At 39.8% G+C, this 27,527-nt stretch overlaps 1 protein-coding gene and 2 long non-coding RNA genes across 3 annotated transcripts in view; 2 read left to right on the top strand and 1 right to left on the bottom strand.

Moving 5' to 3' along the window:
- Nucleotides 1–7,642: 7,642 nt before the first annotated feature.
- Nucleotides 7,643–18,936, bottom strand: LOC111943056 (uncharacterized). The gene is made up of 3 exons (XR_015274724.1): nucleotides 18,872–18,936; nucleotides 16,272–16,394; nucleotides 7,643–7,862 (listed from the first exon to the last, which is right to left on the bottom strand). It is a non-coding gene; the product is annotated as an uncharacterized LOC111943056 (long non-coding RNA).
- LOC147651292 (uncharacterized) lies at nucleotides 12,899–19,620 on the top strand. The gene is made up of 4 exons (XR_015274723.1): nucleotides 12,899–12,971; nucleotides 13,095–14,378; nucleotides 15,716–15,826; nucleotides 18,385–19,620. It is a non-coding gene; the product is annotated as an uncharacterized LOC147651292 (long non-coding RNA).
- A 1,772-nt stretch (nucleotides 19,621–21,392) lies between these two features.
- Nucleotides 21,393–27,527, top strand: part of ZBTB38 (zinc finger and BTB domain containing 38) — a 36,995-nt gene continuing 30,860 nt past the window's right edge. The window contains exons 1-2 of the mRNA XM_086844968.1: nucleotides 21,393–21,610; nucleotides 26,948–27,096. The gene's annotated coding sequence lies outside the window, so the exon portion shown is untranslated. The remainder of the gene's footprint in view (nucleotides 21,611–26,947; nucleotides 27,097–27,527) is intronic.

Raw genomic sequence — 27,527 nt, forward strand, 5'->3', positions numbered from 1 at the left:
CAGCAAGAGTACGAATTATGTTCAGTGAGGAAAAAAGTCCATTTTGTAAGAATGGAGAGAACAATTCTTTGGTATCAGAAAAAGTCTGCAGTTTTTAGTGAAGAAGAGTAAGGTGTCTGATCCAGTAAAATAAGAGGTAAAAAGAGTCTGACAGAGTCTGGTACCTTAGAAATCTTAACTGTGTAAAATGCTTGGACAGCAAGCAGAGTAACCCCAACTAAAAAGGAAGAATATTTTACTAGTCCCTTAAACATAAAGGTAATCAGATGTCATAATATAACTTAGATGGAAAGAGAAATGGAGGGAGCGAGGGAAGAAGGCAGAAGTAGAAAGAACTGATAACTCAATTTCCTTTACTGTCTGGGGGGCACTGTGGCAGCACAGTACTAGAAGTGGTAGTTGGAAGGGATCTCTGGGGTCCAGCCTTCCACTTGAAGCAGGACTGTGACCTGTGGTATTGCAGGTCAGTCATGGCCTTGTTTACGCTGCCCTTGAAAGCCCTCAGCGATAGAGACTGGCCAGCCTTTCTGTGTAGCCACATGTTCCTGTGTAGCACCAGCCATACACAATCACATGCATCCAGTCACAACTCCAAGGACTCGGCTTGTGACTTTTCCTTCTGGTTTTGCAATATGCTGCTACTGATAAGAGTCCAGTTCGATAATCTTTGCCACTCCCCTTTGTGTAGTTTTAGATTGTTGTCAGATATCCCCTTATTTTCTTCTCTGCCAGGCAAACCAAGCCCAGCTTATTCTAAATCTCTTCACAAGTTGTATGCTGTAGGCCATTTGCCATCTCATTGGCCATCTGCATGCCCCTCTCCTGTTTCTTGACATCCTTCTTGGACTGGGGAACCCCAAACAGGACACATTATCCCAGCTGTGGACTCACTATCACTAAATAAGGAGGGATAATAATTTCCATTCATCTGCTGTCCATGCTCCCTTCCTAATGTAGATCAGACTGTGGTTCACTTTATTCACAACGAAAACACCCTGTTGGCTCATGTTCAGCTTAGCGTCCACTGTGACAGCCACATGCTCTTCAGCTGCTGCTGCTGCTCTGGCAGCCTGCACTGGTGCCTGGCACTATTCAACCCCATGTGTTCACTTTGCACTCCTCATCACATTTTGTAAGGTTTCTGTTGTCTCAGTTTTTAAGTTTTCCAAAGGCCTCTCAACTGAACCTCCACTATTTGATTTGAAAATCACCCCTTCTAAGTTAATATTGTCTGAAAATCTGCTGCAGGTGCACCCTGTATAACTCTCCAAGCTAAAATCAAGGTAATGAACAATTCTGGAACCGGTATTGACCCCTGAGTGTTCTGCTTGTGGAGGTCACCAACTAAACATCACCCCATTGATTCCAATTCTTCAAGCCCAGGATTCCATCCAGTTTTAACCCATCTCACAGTTCATTCATTCAGACCATACTCCTCAGCTTCAACCACTTGCTTAATCCCCATTGCTCAAAAGGGCAGCTGAGCTGTAGATCTCAGACCATTCAACCTCTGGAAATCTGTACTGATAAAAATATAAGATGCTATTAATCTTCCCAGCACTTTTCCTCTACTATTGCTGTAGTGCTGATCACTCTCCTCCCTAAAGCTCTCACTAAGCTGACACCCTGCTTTCCATGAAGTGGTGGCACTGCAGTGATTGATGAGGAAGGAAAGGTTTGAAATAGGAGCGTGATTGCTGCAGCACCAAGATACAGAACAGAAAAAAAAAATCCTTCTCCCAGTTTTGTTGAACTGCTGAACTTTTAACCAGTACAAAGTATCACCAAACAACCCGGCCAATTCTTTGTTACACAGTTACTGTTAAAAGGAAAGATGATTTATGGTATTTATAGATTTTGTCTCCTCTTTCTTCCATGAGCCTCTTTGGGTGACTGAAGAATTCTGTATATTTGCAAGGGCATGTTGCATTGGTGCTGGGTAAAAAGGCAAAAATGAAAATGATATTATCATTTGCCAGAGACTGCACAGTAGTACAGCTTTCTTATGACTCCCTAAAAGCTTGTGCCCTCTCTTCATTTTGGTAACTCCAGACTGCCAAACAGAAATAATACATATTTTCTTCTTTTCTCACTGCCTGTCTGTGGAGAATCCTTGGTATCTTTGGTGGATTCACCACAAAACAACATTATCAAAAAACACTCTGAGCAAGTATGAACATTTTCAGCAATTCCCCTGCCTACTCCCACGATAGCTGCAGAATCTTACTCAACTGGGAAAGAATGAACTAATTTGCTATCTTCAAGTTCACCCAATACTAAGGATAGGCCATGGGAATGGAATTCAAAAGTAGAGGAAAAAGCAACATTTTTATCATTGCTGGCATGGAGATTTCCATTTGGAGAATAACTACTTGTCTTTTCTGTCTTCTCTCTCCAAGAGCAGATGCATTACAGAAGCCACAGATACAGGAGGTCCTGTCCAATTTCCTCAGATCCTTTAGGAGGACAGTGCAGAATCATAGAATGGTTTGTGTTGGACTGGACCTCAGAGACCATGTAGTTTCAAACCCCCTCCTGTGGTAAGGAACACCATCCACTAGACCCTGTTGCTCAAAGTCCCACCTAGCCTGCTCTTGAGCACTTCCAGGGATGGTGCAGCCACAGCCTCTCCTGGCAACTTCTGCCAGTGCCTCACCACCCTCACAGGGAAGAATTTCTCTGTAGCATTTAATCTAAGGCTACTCTCTTACAATTAAATAGTGTAAAAAATCCTCTGTGTATCCTGTGGGAAATGTAAACATTTCCTGGACTGTGTTAAAAGAACCAATGGATGTTTCTCAGCAGCTGGAGATGCTGCAGAGGTTAACAGTCCTGCCTGAGATTGGAGAGGCTATTTTACCAGTGACTTGTCAAGATTTATATTAGAGGTTCCCCCAGCAAAACTGAGTATTGCCTCACATGAGAGGTTGGAACCAGGTTCATCCTGCCACAAGAAGTGCAGCAAGAATGAAAGGAGAAAGTGAGCAGGAACAGGATATTGAGCTGGAGAAGAAGCCTAAAGAGCTAGCAGAGTACATTGGATAGGCAGGAGTATGTACGGTGGTTGCTGCTTCTGAACTGAACTGCTGCCACCCAAAGATTTTTAAGTTCTTCAGTCCCAGCAGCAACAGCAAACCTACATTTCCATGTTGTAGGTAAAGACATCCACAGGAAAACGTGTGTTCTGCCACTCATAATAGTTATTTCCCTGGTTCAGAAAGTCACAGCACAGGAGGAATTACACTCGCTCACAAAACAAAAGAAGAAATAATAAAACAGTCCCTTTTTGCAGTGTTAATTTCAGCTTTCTATGTTAGCAATCAAAATTGTATATTGGGAAGGTAAAATAAACTATCTTATCAAGAAAAATCCTATTAATCCTAAGTGCAAACTAACACATTTTGCGCATGGCGATATCTTGCTTTTCTGGTTTAAAACGTGTGAGCATAAGGGTGTGGTTGCAGTTGGCTGAACATCTGAAGTACCGTGTGAGGAGAGAGAACTTGGGGCCTCCGACATGACTCACACTGGCACTGCAGTCACTTCCTCTGGGTCAGACTTGGGCATGTAAGAGATCTCAGAGCATTCAGTGCATGACTTGGTTGCACCTGTTGTAAAGATACCAAATTAATTCCAGCAAGGTCTAGTAAATATAAATGCAAGTATTTATTTCAGTGGTACCAAGGCTATGTCTGATCTGTGTGCGGTAGCTTTCTAAATTCTTGCTCTTGAAATGTTTTACTCCAGTGGATATGAAGTCAATGTTTTGCACATGTATTGTGCAAACCAATAAATTTGGATAAATTTGCAGATTAAGCATAAAGTTTAAAATATATACCTAGCTTTGCTCTGTAGTTTTCTTACTGCTTATCTTCACAGACATTTCAGTCAAAAGAATCTTCTAGTCCGTAAATATTTTGAAACATAATATAAAAGCATTTGTGCTTGTAAACATTGAGTTTTTCTGAGACTGATTTGAACTGTGTGATTTTTCTTTCTGTTTCCCTTTTTATTTGCTGCAGCACCACTGCCAAAGTATTATATTCTTTATTAACAGTTTGTGAAATATCAAAGCTTTCATGAAATCCTAACACAACAATAACTTGATTTGGGTAAAATCCCAAAGCAATATATTCAGAAAAGGTATTTTTTAAACACCAGAACAGCAATGGTGTTATGATTAATGAGAGCAGAGAAGGTAAACAGTGATTAAAGACAGAAGGAGACACATACACTGTCCTCCACTGAACTGACAGCTGTAAATATTTCAGCCAAGTTACAGCAGGTGACTTCCTCAGCTCACAACTAAACTGCAGTGTGCCATTAGTGGCTCATATCTCATAAGGCCATCTGCAGCAGTACCTGAACCAGGGATTTTCACGTTGTGTGAAGCTGCCAGGGTATGCTCAGTGTTCTGCTGCGTTGTACTCTCCACATCTGCATGGGCTGTTTTGGAGAGCTGGAGTGTGACTGATCTCGATTAGGCCAAAAAACCCACAGATCCTGCAACAGAGATCCCTGTGACAGCTCAGCCAGAAGTATTTGTACAAAGCTGCCATTATGTGTCTAAGATTGAGCCATTCCTTCCTTCTCAGTAACTGTTCCAATATCGTTTGCTTGTTTCATTGGGGTTTTTTCAATCTCTGTCTGCATAGCGCTCATACTGTCAATAACTATAGTTTTCCCTCAACGGAGACAGAGAAAAGGAATGTGTTATTAAACTGCCTCCAGTTCCCTAGAAGAATTCTATAAATATAAACAAGTCTGCAGAATAGAAATATATTTAATGGGATTTTTTATTTGTGAGCATTTTATAAACTTCAGAATTAAATTCAAACATTGTATTAAGGCCTGGTTTGTGTTTCCTTGTTAAGTTTTTGTTCTTAAAGCATAGACAGAGGGCTTCTTTTGAAATCTATACAAACACAACTGCACAAACCAAATAGTTGTTGCCTTGTGCTTAGTTTATTCATGTATATAAAGAAATATTTACAACTTTTCAAGGTCACTTAAACTTCCAGTGCTAGATTATTGCTTTGACAATTGACATATTAACCCCTGCCAGCCTTTCTTCTTTACTCATTCTGCAGTGGGTTTTAAATTAAAGTAACATTTCAGCTTTCGATTATGTGCCATCCATGGCTGTCCTTCAGGTACTGGGCATCCTGTGCCCACTTTCCAAATGACATTACAAATGCCACCAGAAGCTTAGTCCTGCTTAGTACTCTGAGCTAAACCAAGTGTCTCATGTTTCTGTGGGCTGGGGCAGTTCCCACACGTTCTGTGGGCACACAGACACCAGCGCTTGTTTCCTTACCCTGCCACAAACAGCAAACCAGCAGGACCATGAGCCCAGAGGACTGAAAGTGACAGACACTTTTGTGGATATCATAGACTGAATCATCAGGGTATTTAGGTGAAATGGAAACATTGACACTCTGAACAGTTACTGTCAAATTGTCTTTAGGGAGATGAGACTTATCTGAGCTTCTGAGATAGGTAGTGACCTGTTGGGTGGAAGAAATAGTGCTCTGATTTCTAAGCAAGCAGTGAAAACAATGCAGTAGGAATGTTACATATCCAATACAGAATGAAAAGTACAATATAGGTAATTTTGTTTTGTTACCAGATTAGTAACTTTTTCAGTATTACAATTCTGTTAGTTTTGCTATTTATTTCAGATGTTTTAATAAATATGTTAATAGCCATGTCTTAAGAAATCAACATGGTGTAGTATTGATTCCAGAAAATAACCTAGCAGCAATGAAATTTTAGATTTCAGGGCTTTAGTATTTTAGAAGTTACTTCATATTTGATATTATAATGGACTAAATTGCTCGGGGTTTTTTTTCCCCCTCAAACTTGACATCATTGCTTTAAATGGTGCAGAATGAAACTGTTTGCAGAATCTGCCCAGCAACAAGAGTGGCTCTCTCTCCCTCTAGTGGAGGATAATAAAATAGTTTTTCCATGTCTAAATCGTCAAATAATTCTGTCAGAGCTTGAAAGATTTTCTGAACAAGAATATATCATAATTTGTATTTCACATATAACATAAATATTATATGAATATCATTGTAGTATGATATATTTTCATATTACTATTTTTCTGCAAGTGCACTGTTTTTAAAGTGATTCTATGGATTGTAAAATACTTATGCATGTAAACGTTTACATATATCTAGACCCTTTTATAAACAACAATAAAACAATAAAGATCAAATATAATTCTTAATCTCAGAAGCAAAATATAGCGTGCTTATGTTGAACAGGAGCAGCTTGCTTGTTGGTATTTGCCAGATTAATCCTCAGTTTAAAAAACATGTACCTAAATTACAAACTTTTTCGTTTAATCCAAATGTTTTCAGCATTTGTGGTGTTCACTTTATTAGAAGAAGGAGAGTACCACGATGCTAGGATGCAATGGGTATTCTCTTTTTCATAACTAGATGCTACAATGTACTGCTTTGTTTCAGTCTCCTAATAAACAAATTTTTAAAGAACAGCATAAACGTCTTCAAAGCATTTAGTATTCATTGCAAGTACAAACTTCTTATGCAAGTAAAAATTTACAAGACTAAATCCATAATTAGGATGCTAGAAAAGACTTCTTATGCATTACTAAGATGTGCCTCTAATTATTCCACTTCTAGTTTCTAAAATATAACAAGACCATTGTTTCTTGACTAGATTCCTGTTTCTGTTTTCAGGGGAAAGTTTAATTTCTAACTTTGCTGCTGAGCTTCTTTTTAGCATATTTTTTCTATTTTGTGTTTTTGTTATCTCACTTTCTCTATCAGTACTTTTCTTTACCTTCATTGTTGCCATGTAAAACTTCACACAGGTAGGTGGGGAAGCTGTCAGCTCAAGGAAATCTGAAAGATGATGCACATGTAGGTAACTTCAGAGTCTTCATCTTTCAGGGAGAGGCACTTTACCACCTGCAAGTCACTGCCTTGCACTGCGTGTCACTGGAGCATTCCAGTTCCATTTCATTTGAGTTTGTGTATTTGTTGCTCCTACCAAGTCACTAAGGGGTAAAAAACTACTTGAGAAGAAGTGTTGGATGACAGTTCTGTCTGGGTTGCCACTGTCTCACTCAAATACCAGCAGAAAGTGGATCTCATAGAAAACAGGGAGAGCTTTTCTTCTATGGGGGAGTGCCTCCAAGACTTGCAGTGTAATGAGTCACTCGAGTTGTAATTGCTTTAAGTAGCAGAGAAGTTTGGGGGGGATGGGGGTGGAACAGTGTGCTGAGAGATGACACAGGAGAGATGGCAGAAATGTCAGTATGGACTCCTATCTATAGTCATGATTCTCCTCCAGCATGAGAGGAGCCAGAGGGATGTATGGGACCTCTTGTGCTTTGTGGCTGCTGCAGCAGTTCTGCACTTCCATCCAAATAGATACAGAGCGGCAAAAATGCATCCCAGACTCTGGAATCTGACAAACTATTAGTTTGTGTTGTTACGCCTCAGTTAGTTTGTGTTGTTTTAGGGAGAGTGACAGAGAACAAAAAGCAGAGGAGCAAAGTGTGAAAGGGACATTTGTCCATTCACTGTTTTTATTATCAAATGGGGAGAGAGAAGTAAGAGATTGCTCGAAAGGATAATATTGTAATGTCCTCCCACACACCATCCTGTAGATGTTGCTTTCCCAAATGCTTATTGATTTAATTTCAGTGTAATAAGAATGCAATAAACATTGTTATTTGAGGGAGAGCAAGGGTATGGGCTCCCAGGCGTTCATTCGAGCCAGCTGTTCACTTCGCCCTGGTTTCATAATGGACTCGAGTTCCCAGCGGCTGGTGCTGCCAGTGGCCCAGGCAGATTTTGGAGGTGCTGGTCCTCCTATTGTGGTGGCTGCAATGGAATAAACAAGCCAGTAAATATTCTCTAATCTAAGTCAGTTGGCCATCTGCAAAGCTGCTTAAATAGGGAATGCAAATATTTTTTTAATACAGCTTCATTATGCGCTAAGGAAGGAAATGATTGTTAGCCTCTACAAACATCGTTTCAAAAACACTTTTTGTTTGTGATCTGAAATGTTTATGTGCTCCTGACACGGAGATGATGATGATTTCTGCCTACAAGGTGCACTGTCTTTTAGTTTAATATTGCAGACCCTCTTCTACAGGTTTTATTCAAAAATGGAAAATTTATTTAGTTTATATTATTAGTGGCCTGACATTTCCGCCACTTTTTATCTTTTAATGTATTTCTTAACAGAAATTTAATGCGCCCGTAATGAGGAGCTATAATTAGTTGTGAGGCTTCCTGCAAGGAGCGTTCACCACAACGTTTTACTGTCCCTAAAAATAATCATGTTCCAGAACCTCCGGCATCCCCTATCCCCGCCGTCCCGCTGTGGGCCCGGTGCTCCCCGCGGGACCGCTGCGGGGCCGCTGTGGGGCCGCTGTGGGGCCGCTGTGGGGCCGCTGTGGGGCCGCTGTGGGGCCAGCGCTCTCCGCCATCCCGCCCTGGGGCCGGTGCTCCCTCAGGGCTCGGGGCCAGCGGGGGCGCCATGGCGGACCCGCCACGCCAGGGGGCGCCATGGCGCAGCGGCCGGGCCGCCTCAGGCGGAGCTGCCCCGGGAGGCGCCGCGCCCCGGCCGCGCCTGGGCCGGGCGGGAGCTGGGACCGGGAACAGGCTCGGCCGCCGTTGGTGCCGGCCAAGAGCAGCAGCTCCGCGGGGAGCGCCGGGTGCTGATGTGACCTGACACACCGGGCAGCCGCTCCGGGCGGTGCGAGCGGGAATGACGCCGGTGACACAGCGCAGTGGCAGCGGGTCACGCTGGGGTCAGACACCTTACGGGTTCTGAAAGTTTAATTATTTGGCAAGGATACATTGAGTTTTTTAATATTTAGTTTATGTACTTTAACTAAGATCTGAAAATATTGCTACTTCATATGTAGCAAATTTTTTTAATATTTAAATATTTTAAAATCCTATATTAATTTCTCTTATGCTATTGCCAATTTATTGAAGTCTTGATGGGCTGTTTAAGTAAGCCCACTATAATGGGGGCTTATTGCTCAACACATAATTAGTCTATATCCTTGAAATTCTATAAAAACTTTGCTGCAATAAATAGCAGCTGTTAATGCTTGCTGAGTATCTTTAATATGCACGATTCATAGTACTTTGCAAATCATTAAAACATGACATTGTTTCACAAACAATGCCATGTTCGTCACAGAGGAGCCAAGAAACACACTGGGAGCAGACTGCTGAGAAGACAGGAAATAATGAGCTCGTCCTCTGACCCCATTTTGATGCCTCTTTGACCCAAAAACCGAGCAGTGCTTGACAGGCAGGCCAGGCTGATAATCGGGGCCTCTAAGGAGGTTACAAATTGCATGCAGGAAACCTTAGAATCTCTGGTTTTCACATCAGGCTCAGAAAGCTATCCATGGTTTCGATATTTACTGAAACACACCTGACATCTGTTAGAAAGGGGGGATCCTAGCTGTCAGCTGCACTATTCTGAGACTAGAGAATACTGTACAGCAAGTACATACAAAGTCTGACCTCTGTGTCAAATTACCCTGGTCTTTCTCCCTGCAGTTCTTCTGGAGAGGTGGGGAAGCTTCTGGGTCTCACCACTGACCTTATCCTCACCTTTGGAGAAAAAGTGTTGTAGACTAACTAGGAACACTACTAAATGATGAAGTCTTCATTTTCTGGAGTTACAACAGCCTTACGGAATCAAATATAATCTTAATCTGCCAAGCCTGCAAACCCTCATTACCTTTTGCAGGGTTAAAATCAAGGCCCTTGGCATGATTCTGCCAGAGCTCCAGGCAGTTTTAGATAACTGCTCTCACAATATCATTTGTCAGACCAAGGTTTTGGCTTACACAAGATCAGAAGGAAAAACAGTTATCAAATGCATTGCCAAGTTGTGGTTCCAGTGGGAGAACACAGGGAAATAAAACTGTTACTAAATCTTTCAAATGTTACATTATTTTTAGTAATTTCACCCTCAGTGTTCTTCACAAATTACTAAAGTTAATTTATAAACAGAAGGAAAAAATGTCCTACCCATTAATAAAAACTGTTTTTTGAAATACATTGATTATAGTAAGTAATTAAATAAATTGGAAAGAAGCCTGTATTCTGTAAATGTATACGCTGACCATGAAAATCGCCAGTGTGTATATATAAAGTCTCATAAAAGACAGAGGTTTCAGTATTGCCCAGGACCAAGGTCATAGCAAGTTAACACACGACACTGATCCTGCTGTGTTAGATGAGTTTGTGCTGAGGCAGTGAGCAGGACTTTTCATAGCGCAGTGCATTTGGGACATGCTGTAATTGGGGACATCTGGGGCCAAAACCATAAAGGGCATTTTTCTAGTGCGTTTTTTCATATGTTTAGAGAGTTAGACTTGCATTTAAAGTTGCTGCCTATTTTAAGTTTCCTGTTTTTCGATATGTTAGAAGACTTAGGTCCATCTGCTTTGTTCTTTCTGAACTTCTGGCCTCTTTCAGATGTTTCAAATTTGACAGCTAAGAACTGAGATGCTAATGACTTCTGATGTGGTGTGTTGTATTGTTGAACGTATCTTGATTTGTGTGTTTCTTAGTGCAGTTAATAATTTTGCTTACAGGTAGCCGGAGTGGCCTGCAGCTGCTCCCCTGAAATCTGTGGGAGTCTTTTAGCTTTGACGCCAGCATGAGCTGGCTCTAACCTAGAGGCCATGCAGCTGGCTTTTACCATACTTAGCTGGGTATGAAATCATTGTATTAGTCAGAACAATGAGGAGGCAGCAGCAAAGCTGAAATTGAAGCTTCAAGGATCTGACTCATTCGGCTTCTGGCACAAGGAGGTGCAAATTGCACTTCCTGAATTTGCCGCACACCTACCGAACCCCAATTACAGCACACCCTAAATGCACTGTGATGTGAAAAGCCCTGTTCACTGCCTCAGCGCAGAGCCATCAACTAATTTGCTATTGGCAGCTGCTGTTTGTAGGATGTTAGCTGAAAGATGGCTGTGCGTTTCTGCAATTCTCCTTACCAGTTCTGCAGTCTTAGCTCACTGTCACACTGAGAGTCTGGCTTGTTGTAATGAGAGAATCTTCAGTTGGGCAACAACATGACAAGAGCAGGGCCCCCATCTCTCTGCTGGTAGTGAGCAGCATATTGTCTACTTCTTTTTCCCATCAGAAATAACAATAATATAGCTTCTCAGACATGTTCTAACTGTTCCATCAACTAGAATAATTTTATTACCCCAATTTCATAAAACTATATTAAAAAAATTGCAAAGCCAGCAAGCACACTGTGGTTTTGCTGAAAGCATGTGGCAGCCCCTTTTAAGTCACAAGCCCTCTCTAAAAAGGATCAACAAAATGCAGTGGGTTGTAGTGATGTCAGTCTGATTCAGCAGGTACTTGTGCATGGAGACAGCCAAAAGGTACACTAAGCATGAAGAACCAGCCAAAGGAAATTCTGCCTGCTATCTCTGATGGTTGGAGCAAAGGAGGAGATCTCAAGGACAAGCCAGAGAAGATGGCAGACACAATTTTCCCAGTGCCTGTGTCATTATTTGCTGCTGTTGAAAATACATTAGAGAAAACATTAGTTGCTGCTGTTTTCTACCCAGGAAATTGGTATGAAATGGTATATTTTCTATAACAGCTTGCAGCTACCTATTTAGTACTGTTTTTGACAGCTAGTTTGGGTGAAAGGCTGTTGCCATTCTAAGGCTTGGAACCAAAATTTGCATGAAAAATATGAAGGTTTTTTGGTTGTTTCACCCATGTTTTCCAGCCCACTTACGTTTTGTTTCCACAGTTGAAATTCACTATATAGGTGTTAATATACATTAGAGATTCTCAAAAGCGATGCAGAGCGTCCCAGGAATGATTTTTCATTAAAGGTGAGTAGTTTTTCAGTGACATAGTTATTTATATATATTTATTTCTACAGCATGTAGAAGATAGTCTCTTGACCCTCCCGGGCCTGGAAGACTGCAGGACTCCATAAAAACAGCAGTGATTCAATCTCGGATGCAGAATTGACTAATAAGCAGTGAGAATGTGTAGTGCTGATATAGAAAAAGGATTTTTCTTTCAATCACACCCTTCATTTGGCCTGTCTATACTTACTGAGTATTGATCTTGTAGGAATCAATCTATTTCCCATGTACTATTATATTGCTATTTCTCATATTGCTTCTAATATTCCATTATTAAAGCATTTTAAAATATTTTATTTCTGAAATATTTTTAGGAAGTTCTTAAAAAATTTTGAAACAACTTTGAAGTCTTGCCTTTGAACATTTTAAGTTGGCTGAAGGGACAGCTGAAGTGACTTTCATGCAATTAAATAGTTTATATAGTTCATGCCATAAGAAAAATATCAAAAGATCTTACTTTTTTTCCTATTCTACCTGAATGGAAGAAAGATTTTTGTAATGCTTTCAGAGAGAAATACTAGAAAACATGTTGAGAACCCAAAGAATATTGACAGTGATAAAATACCATCCCCATTAACAACAACAAAAAGACAATGACTGTATATGTTCCCTTTTCTGTGAATCAGAGCAGCTAAATTGTGTACAATATGTCTTAGCTTATTAACAGGTATTCTTTTTACCACAACTAATGAATTAGGAGAATTACATTCTAAGTAAGGGGAACTGAGATTTGTTACTTTTTCTGTAAAATTTTAGGCCCCAGTAAATCTATGATATCTGGGAGGTTATTGTATTTATTACAATATTTATATCTCTTGCTATTACTTTTTGAGTCTGTGATGGCATAAAAATTGTAAATGCCTCTAGAAGGACTCACATTCTAAATATGTAATGACATTCTAGACATTTTGGTTTCCAAGTAACTTCTCTATTTTTGCTTCTCTTTAATTTCTCTTGCTTCTTCTTTTACAATGAGCAATATTTTAGCAACACAGAGAAGGAAACATGCAAAAAGTACTCCAATTTGAAGAGAGACAAAATACAAGGTAAGTCAACTTTCTTTGAATATACAGTCAAGCAACATATTCCTTTAATTATCAGGGTTTGAGAGGCATGTGTGTGTTGCTGAAATTGATGTTTTATCTGTTTTTAAAATTTGTATTTTCCAGATAAAAGTCTGGGTATCCCTGACATGAAACTCTTACCGGTAAAGGGATGAATTTAAGACTACAGTTTGTGTTACACTCAAAGAATAAAACTATACCCAGTAGCTAAACACAAAAAGAGTGGGGATACACCAGATTAATCTTCCCAGTAGTAAGAGAAACTATTTCTGGAAAATATACTTTCATATTTAAACTCTGAAAGATATATTTGAAAATTATTCTTCATATTCTTCAGCGAGTCTGTACCCTATGATTTGAGTCATATACATCTTTAAATATTGTCTCAGTAGGTTCAAACTTACAAAATTTTCCAACTTCTGAATTATTTTTAGTTCATCATTCTGGTCCTTTAAGTTCACCATGTTCCTACACTCCTTTTGTATTGTGAAAAGTCTTCAAATGGTATTTCTTAAATTTGGGAATAGATTATTGGTAAAAAATCAAAATGCTTTTGAATGTATCCTATCTTCTTAACATTTTACCTATATCTAACATTCTTTCTCATAAGTCTGAATGAAACTGCAACAGACTAGAAAGCATTCAGCATCAATTTCCACACTTCCATCTTTAGCCAGTCCTGTCCAATTGAAACCAGCAGTCCCCTTTGGCTTCAGTGGAAGAGAGTCCATTATTTTAGCTAGAATTACACATAATTTTCTGTCATCGTGTGGATAGTTTTTCAGAATAGATTCAGTCAGATTTGTGGTATTACAGACAGTTTAGAAATACCTTATCTGAACATCAGTCTGACCTGTTAGTAAGTGATGCCTTCCTAGCATCTCTAGTAATCCACATTTTTCCTTGTTTGGAGTCTCTCTCATATCAGGATTACAGTTAGAAGTAGGCCAGAATCAGAGCAGCAGGCTGCTCATGCAGTGTTATTTGGGATGAAATTCAGTTTCCTAAATGGAGGCTTCCAGTGCTTTTTAAAATGCCCTGAGTGACCTAAGACATCCATGTGGGGCTGCCGGATGTGATGGGGCTGTCAGAATAAGGAGATCCTCATTCTTCTGGAGCACAAAGGATTGACGCGTGTGACACCTTAGAGCTGCCGGGTTTTAGGCACTGTCAGTAGACAGTGTAGAGCCAGTACTGTCACAGCTACTACCACTGCTGAAAGTGGAGCTCCTTCTCATGTCACATAGCAGCAGCCTGGCTGCAGGAAGGGCCACTCAGGCTCCTGAGACAGGGACACTTCAGGACACAGCCTAAGCAGCTGGTGAACACGAGGTCCTGGATGCTAGACTGGACTGTCCCTCTTGGGTGGAGGGAGTTCGCTTCTGCTGGGTATGTATTCTTTTTGATTTGATTACCAGACCACTTTGGCCACTAAATACTTAAGAATCCTTTTGTTTCCACGGTGACTAAATATTGCTTTCATATTATTAAATATTTCCAAATATATTTAGTCAAAATTAGTTTGGAGTTTTGAAAGTTAATAAATGTAGCAATGATTGAAGACACGTTAAAGTGGTAATCTGATTTTTATTTCGTTTAAACCTTTCCTGATTTATTTATCAATATGTTATCATTGTAATATCCATGGACAGTGCCTGAAATAATACAGCTAACATACAGTGGGTTTATTATTTTATGTAAATGGTAAAATGAAAGAATTTTACTTCTATGTAATCTAATTAAAAACTCCAAATGAAGTCTGTGATGCTTTTAAAATGAAGCTTTACCTCCATGTAGAAACATTGCTGATATACAAACAGGCTTCACTTCCTATCAAACTCAGTGTTAACATTCTTTAAGCTTTTGTAATATTGGAAAATCTGCAAGATGAAGACTTCCATGTGTTGTGGGAAAGGACTTGCGTGAACAGGCCCCATGACTCTGTTAAAAGAACTGTAAAAATTCATAAATTGAAATTTTACCACATGCCTTGCAGACTGATCTAAATCACATACAGATCTAAACTGCAGAGAAGACCCTCTAACCACTATTTTCTTTTGCCCATACAGAGGAAACGACCAACTGATAGATGAATGACTAAGCAAAGCTTTTTATGCACATATAAAATGGACTTTCTGGGGCCCCTGACAACCACAAGACTCAGTGGTTTAATTCTACAATGTCCATATGTCTATTCTAAGAATTCTAACAAAAACAATAGCAATTTTCTGCTTATTTAATGCATCCTTTAAATGAGTTCATCATTCTGCACAATAAATGAAAGACTGAGTGCCTACCATATATATATATATATATATAATATATAAATGGCTAAGTAGCTAAATGTGCCATTTGCTAAACAGATTATAGTAGGAGACCAGAAGGCTGATTCATGACAATGCAGTGCACTTTAAAAATAGCTCCAGACACCATTATTGACACTGCTGAACTGCAGCTCAGTGACTACACTGTACAAACAGTGCTGGCCTGTGTGGAGCAGTTTGAAGCTTCGGAGCTGTAGCTCTGAAGTGATGTGTTGGTGCTAACGAGTTGACAGGAAGTGGTGATTCAGCCCCTTGGAGGGAAGCTGCAGTCACCGGCCCCTTTTGCTTAAACAAAAGACAAATACTAGTATTTCTCTTTTAATGTAAAATGTGTAGACATGCAATGTCTGTCCTTGATGTTTTCATCAAAATAAACTTCATATTCTCTGTATTTTTCCACAGACTTTTTGCAGCCCATGTTTTAATTTTAAATGCTTATCTCTTCTCCGTGTGCCCGAAGGCCACACGTATTTATGGAGACACTATGCCACCTTCTTGAACCATGCAGAGTTGGTAAGAGATGCTGACTCTTTCCCATCCATGTGCTGTTTGTATTCAGAAGTATTCTGGAAGAAGATAACTGTAGGTGAACTATAGAAAATCTGCTCTAGGGTTTTGTTAAGACTATATGTACTACCTGTGTTATGGCTTGTTGTTACCCAACAACCAAGCACAGGCTGGTTTGGCAATAAAAATGAGGTCACTGGCTCTCTAAAGCAGTCTGGAAACGGTCAGGAGGAAGAGTGTGGCTAACAGCTGAGTGACAGCTGGCCACCAGCAAAATGAAAGCTTCCACCAAGGTTGTTACATGACTTTTGAAAATAGGACTTAGGCTCTGAAATTACCCAACTGCTTTGGAAGTTCTTAAACTGTAGTATTTGTGTACGTAAGTACTTTCATAATTGATGGTCACATAGACAAACCTGAGACTATAAATCATTTACAGCACCCTCCTTACCTCTGAAATGTCTTCTTTGGATTTTAGGGTTTTGTTTCGGTGCTTATCTCTGTTCTCAAGTATTAAATTCAGTCTTCTCAGTAATCTGTACTTTAGTTAAATGCAGGGAGCATCTAAAGATGCCTGAAAATCACATTAAAATAAATTAAAAGTTATCTCAAGTAAACCCAGCATTTAAGACTGCATTTAAAATATTCACCATTTATATAAAAATAAGGAAATGTTAGATGTTGGGGAGGCATTGAAATATCAGAAATACAAGTTTCTGAGATGGCTAAACTTTAGTTGAGAACTGATACTCGCAACAGAATAATTCCAAATATTTTATTTATTTATTTATTTATACTTAGGGGTTTTTTTGTATGTGAGGATTTTTTCAGTTACTAATGACAACTGGCAGAATCAATTTAAATGAAAAATCATATCCTCATGACTAAAATTTTATCTCAAATACTGTTCAGAACTGACATCTGTTTGGATATTTGAAAGCAAACATTCAGCACAGATTATGTCATACTAAGTGCCAGATAGATACAATCTATTTGTTTTTGTAGTAAATTTAAAACTGGAGAAAGATTCTAGAGTGGTTTTGTAGGCTGATATATTTTAGACATTAGGGTTACTGTATTGCAAGTTTATTTCTCTGCACTACCCGTCTTGCCAGTTGAGGGACCATCACGAAGGTTCAGTGAGCAGCTTAATCTCCTTGTTCTTGCTTTGCCCCATGAAGTAGTATCAAATTAATTGAGAACTGGTTAAAAGGCAGATCTCAGATGGTCTTAATCAGTGGCACAGGGTCTGGTTGGAGGCCTGGCACTAGTGGTGCCCCCCAAGCTTCAGTGCAGGGGCCAGTATTTAACTTACTGACAGTATTTTGACTTACTCATCAAGGACAGATGGCTCCTCAGCAAGTTCACTGATGACAAAAAGCTGGGAGGAATGGCCAGTACTCCAGAGTGCTGTGCAGCCTTTCAGAAGAACTTTGACAGGTTGGAGAGGAAGGAGTAGGTAGAGAAGGACCATCTGATGTTCAACAAGGGCAAATGCAGGATCCTGCACCTGGGGAAGAATAACCCCAGTACCGAGACAGCTGGGGAGCAACCTCCTGGAAAGTGGCTCTGCATAGAAGGACTTGGGGGTCCTGATGGACAGCAAACTGTCCATGAGCCAGCAGTGAGCCCTTGTGGCCAAGATGACAATGAGATTCTTGGGTGCACTAGGAAAATCATTGCTAGCAAGTCAAGGGAAGTGATCCTGCCCCTCGACCCAGCTCTGGTGAGGCACATCTGGAATGCTGTGTCCAGTTCTGGGCTCCTCAGCACAAAAGACACATGGAGCTCCTGAGGCAGGTCCAGCACAGGCTGCAAAGATGATGAAGGGACTGGAGCATCTCTTTTCCAGGCAATGCTGAGGGAGCTGGGACTGCTTAGCCTCAAAAAGAGATGACTCAGAGGGGACCTGACCAGTGTACACAAGTCTCTGCAGGGAGGGCTCAGAGGAAGGACCAGGCTCTGCTTGGTGCTGCTGAGAATAGCACAAGAGGCATTGGGCAGAAACTGATACCCAGGAAATTCCACATGAACATGAGGAAGAACTTTACTGTGCAGGAGACCATGTACTGGAATAGATTGCCCAGAGAGGGTGTCTCCCTCACTGGAGATGTTCCAGAACCGTCCAGGTGCAATTCTGTGCCATGTGCTCTGGGATGAACCTGCTAGAGCAGGGAGGTGGGACCAGGTGACCTGCTGTGGTGCCTTCCAACTGTATTCATTCTGAGAGTCTGTGAATCAATTTACCTATCAAAAATTGTTTGCATTCAATCTTTATTATAAAGATGCTTTTCATTTCCTTACTCTCTATATTTACCTGTCCACTAAATGGCCATCAAAAAGAGAAAGTTAAGGACATGCTTTAGAGGTTCTAGAATGATATTCTTTCAGCCATGAAAACCAATATATTATACATAACAGTTACAGTAAAATCAGATACTTGTGTGCAGGCAAGCTTGTCTTATTGTGAATATCTACTAATCATGCTTATGGTTGTGGGAAGAAATAGCATCAAGCTAACTGTACAAATGATGACACCTTTAGGTTTTTACTTTTTTTTACAGGACCTGCGAGTTGCCTTTAAAGATCATGAACATGTTTAGTAATTCATCTGAGGGAAAATTCTCAGTGGATCAGTATCAGTGGATATACAAAACATACTAAAAACCATTTCTTTAAACAGATTATTACATTGTTATTATTTCACTTAGGTTGCTAATACCAGAGGTAGTTTGAGAATGCTTTCAAATGAAGAAATAAGTGCAGTATCCTGTGCCATCACCTGCTCTGTTGTTCCCTCCTCTGTGACCTTGGTGCAATCTGTTAAACAGTACAAGTACTTAATGTGAGAACTCCATCAGTTTGTAATATGGACAGTGTTTGGAGTACAAGGAGCAAGTGGCAGAAGACCTCTTAATTTGATGACACTTCTACGTTATCTTGCTGCATATGCTGATCTCTGCAGTATTTACCAGTGCGCTCAGTGAAACACCAAGTCATCATTTGTTCTTGGATTATAACAAAGCTTAAAGCTATTTGCATATTACTTACAGAAGGCAGAAAAGAAGCACCTCAAGATGTACTCAAAACAGAACCTTGTGGCCAACTCTGCCTGGAGCTACTTTTGTCAGAGCAGCTGGAATTGTTTTAATTGTAGTTCATATAATCATCATTGTAATTGACTGCTGCCTCTTCTGCAGAGAAGAAAAACATGATGGCCATTCAAATATCTAAAATAAAAAGGCCAGAAAAAATATCATTATTCATGGACAGCAATTGAGTTTGCACCTTCTACTACTTCTGATAACAGCCGTTGGAAGACACCAAGAAAAAACTATTTTACAGCTCTTCCCACTTTGTTATTTGCACTATATTTTAACCCTGTGGTTTATGGTCAGTGAAACAAAGCTGCAAACTAAGCTATTCAAGAGGCAAAGACTTGGTGCAATTACTCACCACATGGCAAACATTAATGACACAGCAGCTATTTAGTTTGCTGAGTTAGGTGAGTGATCTTACATGTAAAATCCTATCTTTGCACCTTCTAAGAAATTATGATCCTCAGCACTGTAAAATAAAGAAGAAAGTCTTGGATACTCCTTCACAAAGTGTTTTTATGACACTGACTGGAACTTAAGGGAAGTTGAACTACTTCACTCCTTTAACAATTTTCATATCCTTGTTGTTATGACTCTATTACTATGAAGCTGGCTATCAAGCAGAAGACAGAGCATGATTTGGCATGTGAGAATGCTGCAGGTTTGCCAAATGAAATGAAACAAGATTTATTTTAAAAGAAATGAAAACCTACTTTCACTGGCAGCAAGAATTATGATTCTAAAGAATACAGTGGAATCTATATGAAGGTAACTATTGTTAGATAGGAAAGTAATAGCAGTAAAGTAAGTTCCATTTAACAGTCTTTCCAAATGAAAAATCAACTTGCAGAATCAAGTTTCAGAGTAGTTTTTAATATCTGAAAAAATGTACACTATTTTTTCTTTACTCATTACATTTAGAACAATGAAGTTATTCAGATTTTAGTGAACTACCCTTTTTTTAGTGAATTTTCCCATTTACTGTTGAATTCTGAAATACATCAAGAAATAGGAACACAAATTATTTCTGTTTATGTATTTAAAGCAATGAGTTGTTGATCTAACAATGCTGATACATTGTTCCTGTAGGACCACTAAAATTGCTGGACTTGAGGAAAGCATATGCGTGTTTCTTCACCTTTTGCTTCCTTACATTCACTGTATGCTCTGGGAAGTCTAGAGGTTACCTTTAGAAGTAAGGTAAAACTAACTAAATCCTTGGGGATTTATTTTGAGAGAGGCTACCTAGACACAGAAATCTGAGTAACTAGAGTAATTTTTTAATTGAAAATTTCTCCAACATTATCGACTCCAAGAGGTTATTCATAAGTACATACACCAGGAAATGAATTGACAGCTTTTAAATGATTACAAAACTAAAGGAAAGCAAATCTGGTGTTCACTTGCATTTTAATGTTTAACTTTACAGGGTATGTTTACTCTTAGCTTTGACATAGATATGTGAAGATAAAAATTATTTTAAAATAAGTGCTAATACACTTCCCACTAATGGGATCCGCAAATCCTATCCCATAATGCTGTGATGAGGAAAAAAGTTACATTGCATTTCAGGGTAAAATTTCAATAATTGCTGTGTTACTGTACCATTCACTACATATTGGCATGTGCAACTCGGGATATTTAAATTTGAAAGCAGTGGCCTTGTGTACATGATCTTACATTTGCAGCTCTAACAAGCAAATGAAAAAGGAGTAAAAAATTGCGTTTAGATGAGCCAATGAGATCTCTCTTTGTAACCTGAAGTACAAAAAAAAAAAAAAAAAAAAGAGGAAGTATGAACCCAACCACTTGCCAATTTCTTCTGTGGCCAGGGAGCAGATAAGCCGTTTTCCGCTTGGCCTTTATTTTAGCGTATTACCGTCGTCATAAGTACAGCACAGTTTGCACAGAGAAAATTAAAGAAATTAAAGAAAATTAAAGTCAGCCGATAATGAGTTCCACTTCGGAATGAGCCCTGCATTTTAGGCATGATAGGGGAAAAAAGTTTCCTGCGTGGCAGTACAGCGGAGAGAATGGTATGCAGGTAATGCCTTGGGAAACAGAAGCAGCCTGAGGTTTGTGCGTGAGCTGAGCTCAGGCAGGCAGGAGCCGCCCAGCCCTGGCTCTGCCGCCCTGCGCAGCCACCGCGGGGCCGGGGCTGGGCTTGGTTAAACCAAGAGCTCAGTGAGCAAAACGTCACAGGATGTCAGAAACAACACAGCATGTCTGATCTGTGCATTCACAACTCCTCAACAGGCCTTCTAGAAATGCACACATTTCAACATCACTGAATTGCTATGTACAAATATGAAAACAAGCTATATAATACCATAGCTCCATATTAGCAATGGAACCTAAAAATTATTCCAGACAAATACTGGAAAATAAACCAACTTTTAATTGTTAGTATTTTTTTTTCACCATAAGTAATTTGAAATCTTGCTGCTTTTCTTATTTTACCCTGTTATTCTCAGTGTTGAATCAGAGCAGGAGAGACTAGAGGAGTTCTGCTACAGAGAGGTGGGGAAAGTCCAAGCTGACAGGTGGAAAAAAAGTGCTGTCTGTGAATACTGAAGTAACATGGCCTGTTCTGAGTACCACTTAACTGCATTGCAAATACAGGAGCAGATTTAGAATAACCACAAACTGAAACCTGAATAGTGGTAGAAACAGTCATCTCTACAGAATTTTGGTAAGTGATCGATGTGGTCTCTCTTCTGAGTGCCTTGTTCCTAAGCACTTCTTGTCCTGGCAAAAAGTCCTAGGTCCTGGATATCAGGAAGCAGTTTGCTGTTTTTCCTTTCTATGGCTTATTTGGGGTTACAGCCTCAGGAGCAGATGGTCTTAAGTTCAGTCACTAATGCAGATCTATGGAAGCTGTTACAACCGTAGTAATTTCAGTATCTTTTAAAGTCAGAGTTTGCAGTTAAGTTAAATTCCAGTTGATAAACCTTTAGATAATACCAGATTTTATGCAGTTTAATCATAGTAAGATGATTGTAGACCACCAGCTATGGCAACCACAGACCTTCTCAAACAACTATGCTCAGCATGTTATATTTAACAAGACACTAAACATTCCAGAATCATCAATTCCTTTTCTCCAACAGAGCTCCTCCTTAGAAAAGTAAGAGGTAAAGACAGTAGAATCTTTGTCAAGTAGGCAAAACTAATGAGGGCTTTAGCTAATTTCTGACTTCCTCCTTATCACTTACGAGAGTTCTAAAAAGCTCTCTTAAGCTACTTTTGCTTTGTTGTGTTTTTATATTTTAATGCATAATGCAAAATACACTATTTTGTCCCTGCTCTTGCTCTGCGTTAGTAAAATGGACATTGGTTAATTTTATAGTGTCAGAGAACCTCAAAGAGCAAGCAGCAGCAGGCAACCTGCTCACCCACAGTGAGTAACCACAAGCTAAAAATGGCTGAGGACTGCATGCTGTATAGAAAAGATACACAGAAATTGTCCTTGTGGTGATCCTTCTCCCTTCAGTGGATTATGATTAGTATTGCTCCAATATTCTCCACTATTAATGGAGAGGTTATCTTCTGATATTTATACAGAGGGTTTTAGAATGGTGACAGCTGATGGTGGTTATCATTTCAGAGAATGTAGACAGAGTGTATCTTCAAGGTTGCCTTCTGTGGTGGTGCATCCCCTCCCAATCCTTGGGCCACACTAACATCTCAGAAACTCCTGTTAAGCCTTGGCCTTGATGAACAGCACCTGGACTAAGCTCCTCCTGAGCTTATTAGAAACAGTCAGTTCCTGTTTTTCAAAGAATAGCCTTGGAAAATTACTTTTCTGGCCTGAATAACAACTTGAGTGGAACAATATTTTTATTATCAAACTTTCAAAGAAAGTCACTGACCCTAATTGTGGCCAGGATGGAAAATGTCTATGACTAAAGCCAACTCCTGTAATGCTATAAACAATGGTCCTAAGTGAGACCCTTTGAGCTGTTGTGGACCACAGTGGGCTGTGCCCAGCCTTTCCCCTGGAGTGGGACATGTTTTGAGAAGGTAAACTCTCAAGTTTGCTATACTTGGAGTACCTCTAGCAAGCACTGCCCATGTACCAATGAACCACTCATTTGGGCACCTTCATGATAGATGTTCTACAGTCCTGCAAAGCTTTTCAGCACTTTCCAGGAAGGTCTCTCAGGCAATGTGGCTCTGCCCTCATGTTAAGATAGGCTGGAATATTTTACACATGTGGTTGAAAACAGTGTTTGGGCCTAAACAGAGATTACGCAGCAGTTTAATAGGGCAGCAGATAAATTATTTTCCACAGGAGCTGACATCTGCCAGCAGTAACTGCAATCATGTGATTAGTTTTCCAAATTTTAGATTTTTTCAGGAGAAAGCATGCTTTTTACATGTTTTTTATCTTTTAGTGTTCCTACTGAGAAGTAAAGCTGGAATCAAGTATCACGAATATTCTCTCTCAGTGTCTTCAACTCAAAAGGCAATAGGTTTAGGTGATACATCCTCTTTTCTGTATTTGTAAGCACAGTGAGTAGTCAGGTGTCTGAGAGTGAAGCACTGTGCTTTTCAGTGCATTTTTCATTGATAACAAAACTCCTGAAAATCAAGTTATGCCCTTGCTTATATCTGCTCAGCCTGGCTGCCTAGACCTAGAGCCCAGGATCATACTGACTTCATGGAATTTGCAGTGATGTAACCGTTTGAAATTCAGCTTGAGAAAAAATGAAATACATTCTCCACTGAGTAAAGAACAGTTGGACTTATATTATTACTTTCTAAAACAGATTCCCTCACAGTTAGATGTTTCCAACTAAACTGGTTTGCATATTGCTGGAAAAAGATTTTGTGATCGTGTTTTTTTTGTATTGTTCTGTTTTGTCAGTGTGGTTCAGAACACAAAGGCTATTGTTTAAAAAAACCATGAATGTTAATTTGCATTCCATTGCCGGGTTATTACACAGAGTATGGAAAGAAAAAACAAGCTCTGATTTTTTTAAAAAAAGGACATTGTTTCCTTTTCCCTTTCTTATTCCTTGTGACTGGTTCTCCTTTATTTTAATGTTTCTAGCCCAGACTATGCTCTTAGAGACAGTGATTGTCTTCTAGTACTTGTAGGCAAATACGGGTATATCCACAGTTGTGTCTATAGAATAGAATATTGCAGCTGGGAAGAACCCACGACAGCCATCTAGTCCAGCTGCATATAGGTCATCTAGTAGAGGTGAATAAATTAAAAATCTAATTCTGTAATGATTTTTGTGAGCAGTGACACTTGCAATACACTTGCTATTATATTAGGAGGCAATTGCCACCTGAAAATTCATATCTGTACTATTCCAGAAGACTCTGAGTGTAATTTCACAAGTGGCGGAGATCCCACTTCGACCACACTGCTACATCTACTACTGTCTATTAATTCTCAGCCCTGAGCCACATGTTCCAGCCACCTCCACAGCAGCAGTTGTGGTGTTCACACCACAGTGTGGGGAAATCACCTTACCAAAAGAGGATTGGTTTCCTCTTGAGCTGGTCTGACTCCACATGCAGCCTCACAAGCACTAAGCTAGAATGAGGAGGGTGGGAAGAAAAGGAGCCAAGGAAGAGGGACAAGTAGAACTGTCAGGACACTGACGACACTAATAAGCCTTTATTTGCCTTCCCCACAGCCCTACCCAGGGGCCCAAAGGCTCTGTTTACATTAAGTACCTATTTCCATCACAGTCATACCTGTGCCTATATATGTAGGTCCTGTAGATCTGGGCAATGTGGGCTGTTCTGGCCTCAGACCTATGGACTGACTTCCCAGCCTGACCTTGGCTCTCTCCTGTTACTGTTGCTCTGACTGGGGATCACAAGGCTGGACCACTTTGTGGCCTGACCTCAGCCCTGCCCTGGCATCACAGACTTGCCTGTCTGTCACAGGGCAGTATCTAACCCTCACCTGCAGTCTGACTTCTCAGCCTAACCTTAGATCTGCCTCATTGTCATGAACTTGCTTGATGACTGGGTTTGACCATGGCTACCACCCCCAGACTGCCCTGCTCCCTTACTTCAGGACAGGAAGAGGGTGTCTGGTGAGCACCTGCTCTGCGTGCTGCCATCTGTCTCTTTTTCCCTAGGGAGCAGCCAACCTTGACAAGGACTGGGCACTGGGAGCAGTGTGGTCTCTGCCTGGCTCCTACAGGTTTAAACTATATACAAGGCTGTGTTAAGAGGTGGCAGACACAATGAAGGTGATGTCAGTTCTTCCAGGAACTGTTTCCCAAAAGAGGCAGTCACACCACTTCTCTAGCCATAGGTATTTGTTCCCACCCCTTTTTCCCTGTGCTAGCACAAGTGTTTGCACAGCCAGGCAGTGAACCAGGACAAACAAAAGTGATGCAGTCGGTTCTTGAAGTAATGGATTTAACCCTTTACCTGGATCAAGAACAAATTCCTCATGTTGAGAGGAGTGGCTTACACAGCTTCAGCCTCAAGTGTTTGTGGAAACCCAAAAGATCACCAAGATTAGGGATTTTACTGTGATTCCACCAGTCTAGGATCCCAAGAATTTCTGTGATTGGCCTAGGCTGAAGTGAGCAATTGTGTATCTTCCTTTCTGTCACTACCCAAACTAGCTCAGGTATTAAGGTGCTGATGCAATTACATCCTGCAACTGGCAATGTAGATAGATCTGTGGTTGTTTAGACCTTTCTTATATAAATAAATAAAGCAACAAAAATATTAATCTAGACCTAAGGGTCCTGGGCTCAGGGTTTACTTTCAATTCATATTGAACAAGGAGAGGGTCAAAACAGAAGTATTCTGTGTCTGACTCTTCCTATTCAAGTGTGTGAGGGTGAGCTCCTTTAGTCCTGATTGGCTGTTTTGGGCTCTTCTATGGCTCAGCATTTTGATTGTTCTTTCCAAATGTCATCTTCTGTCAGAATCAGCATTGAAGTAATGTCATGACTGGTATATCTGAACCAGCAGTGTGCAGAACATGTTAATTTATGGAATCCTCAAGGTATTCAGTGAAATCTCCAGGATAAAGCTCCTACCCTTGACCATACTGCTGGGATAGAAGATTGTGATTAGCTGGAAATGGAGACTAAGCTTGTGCTGCAGTCGATTTGCTTATAGCTGTAGTGTTCAGCTCCTATGTTACACTAATTTATTTTTCATGAAATGAGGAAGAAGGGAAAATTTTCATATAAACTGATAGTGCCAGAATTGCCCAGCAAATAAAAGGCATATTCAGCAAGAAACCTTTAAAAATATTAATGAAAAGAGAAAATGGTAATCACCAAGAATTTCTTCAGTATGTTGTAGAGGAAAACATCTTTCATTAATTACTAGATACTCCCTGTTGGATATTCATAAGAGAACGTTTGCTTTCTTTTGCTATTAGCAATGACAAGGCTGTTAAGAATTTAACTAAAATAATTTTTGGGGGACTAAAAAGACACATTTGCATAAAGGTTGTAATAGTTTAGAAACTGATAACATTTCAAAATGTATCAAATATCTTGGACATTAGGAATAATTGAAAAGGCAGTCTAAAGAGTAGTAAACCAAGCAGGCACATGAAACAAACTACCAGTGTTAAGTAAGTAGAAAATGTGAATGGTACAAAGGGTGGAAGAAAGGCTAAGGATTATTTTTGTCTGAAATAGAGTCCCTGATGCTTGGAAAAGATGCAACTTTGTTGTACCTCTTATTGTAAGATACATTAAATCAGACAAAGATTGAGTGCCAGATTAAGAGTTTATTCTTATTGAATAATAAGAAAAGGAAGCCAAAATAGCTTTTAAATGTTTCGTTGTTGTTGGTTTTGTTTTTTTCCCAAGAGCTAAAAATATTGAAGGAAATTGAAATGGTACTTGGAGAGGCATTTTATTATTTTAACTGTTTTGTTCTCCTTTCTATATCCAGCATAATGTTTTAAAGAAAGTGGATACAGTCATGCTGCCCTCTTCTTTGAAGTCATAATTGATGCAAGCAACACAGATGATTGCTTCAGGCCTCACAGCCATTATTTAAAATATTCTCCTACTTTTAGATATGTACCTGAGTAAACCAACATAACCAGTAAGAAATTCTTGGTGCTTATGAATGATCTTTCAGAGGTCCAGTGAGATTTTCAAAGTAAACGAACAAATGAAAGAAATGTACCTGCTGTATGTCCACAGCAACACTACTTCCTTGCTGGTGAGCACTTCCTCAGAGCATCATGGGTTTTGGGAGTGTTTTATAATGTTTGTATCTGACATCCCTCTTGGATTAGTCTGTCAACAATTCTTGGTTGGGATAATCCCCTTGTGCACGTGGTGCTGGGTTCTATTCCTGAGTGAATCACTTAACCTCTCTGTCTTTTTCTCTTTCCATCCATAAAATTAGCATAATAATGCTAATTCATCACAGGCTATAGTTAGGCTCAATTAATGTTTGTAATGATCTCGGAGATTGTTGGATAAAACATGCTGTAAAAGTGTATTATTATTGTTAATAGAGCCTTTTGTACTTCGGCACTCTAACAAAGCACTACCATTGCTCAACAACTCCTAAAATTTTGTTGAAACTCCTAAGGACTTAATGGGATACAGCTTTCTGTTAGTGTGTCCACTTATCTTCCTGACTCA

The sequence above is a fragment of the Cyanistes caeruleus genome, chromosome 10 (genome assembly GCF_971803275.1).
Source record: "Cyanistes caeruleus chromosome 10, bCyaCae1.hap1.1, whole genome shotgun sequence".
NCBI lineage: Eukaryota > Metazoa > Chordata > Aves > Passeriformes > Paridae > Cyanistes > Cyanistes caeruleus.